Below are 1,313 nucleotides of genomic sequence, written 5' to 3' on the forward strand. Positions count from 1 at the left end.
ATCGTAAGTTCCACTAATTCACAATTTAATATCATCTACACTACATACTCAAATTGTCAATCCTTCACAGCACATTAACAAAGTTACTAGAAGAACTGGACTACCACGACCAAAGATGTTACGGAGTGCAAAAATTCTGACCAGGAGAGCCAAGATCAAGGAGTGAGTGGTTTGCCTTAGGAAACAATTCTGCCAAAAACAACATGGGAAGAGAAGTAATTTAAAGTGTTCAAGACATTTAAATGCACAACTGACTCCAAACTGCCATTTAGTATGCTCTGTATTGTAGGATATAAAAGCTACCGCCCATCTATGGAATGTTAAGCTGACACCCAAGGCAACCAAAGCCTCTTGTATTCAATATTCCACTGTTTTCTGGTTGTACTAAAAAATAAACACCCAGCAAATGATTTCACCTCTTTAAAAAAAAAAAAGCATTTACACTTAAAAAATGGTATGAAATGGGATTCCCTCCTTTTTAAAAATGTTTCTAGAGCTACTAAAATACTTTCGTTTACAAAACAGTTGATAGGACCGGGTGTGATATATTAATCAGACTTGGCTTTTTTCTCTCCTCCCTCATCAGAGGCTGGGCTCTCCTCGTTTTTTAGTTCTTCCATTTTCTGCAGGTAACTTTCCTTCAGTCTCTTGGTCAGCCACTTCGGCCTGTTTTCCCTTTGCCCCCCTTTTCCCTTTTGTTTGCACTCTTTTGTCTGAAGATTTACCTTTTCCTGCCGCCTTTTTTGGCTTCGTTTCCACTTTTGCTGGAGCCGGGTTAGCTGATAGCCTCGCCAGTCTCCTCTCGGGCTCGTCCTTCGCCGCGCCCTCGGCGGAGCTGACCTTCCCCTCGGGCGGTGCGGCTGCCGAGGCGGGCTCGTGCCCGGGGCCTGTGGGCCACGGCGGCGCGCCGAGGGCTCCGCGAGGCTGGCTGCCTGGCCGCTGCCCGAGCTGCTGCTCAGTCATGCCAGTTTTTATTCTCACTAAAAGTGATATGTCATCCTGTTTGGTTTGAAGTCAGGATTTCTTACAGCTTACCACATGTGCCTGGCCTCTTAGGTATTTTCTTGCATTCCTAGTTTGCTAGGAATTTTTATCATAAAAGAATGTTGACTTTTATCACCTGAATCATCTGCATCTTTTGAGACGATCATGTGATTTTTCCCCTCTAATTTGTTGATGTAGTGAATTACACTGGCTTTCTAATGGTAATCTTGTATTCCTGGGATACATCCTACTTTTTCTCATGATGATTTATTCTATTTATATATTGCTAAATTCTATTAGCTAATATCTGGTTAGAGTTTTTATATGTA

At 42.6% G+C, this 1,313-nt stretch overlaps 1 pseudogene; it reads right to left on the bottom strand.

Moving 5' to 3' along the window:
• Positions 1 to 548: 548 nt before the first annotated feature.
• Positions 549 to 963, bottom strand: LOC131748850 (non-histone chromosomal protein HMG-14 pseudogene; annotated as a pseudogene).
• Positions 964 to 1,313: the final 350 nt, after the last annotated feature.

This window comes from Kogia breviceps, chromosome X, assembly GCF_026419965.1.
Source record: "Kogia breviceps isolate mKogBre1 chromosome X, mKogBre1 haplotype 1, whole genome shotgun sequence".
NCBI lineage: Eukaryota > Metazoa > Chordata > Mammalia > Artiodactyla > Physeteridae > Kogia > Kogia breviceps.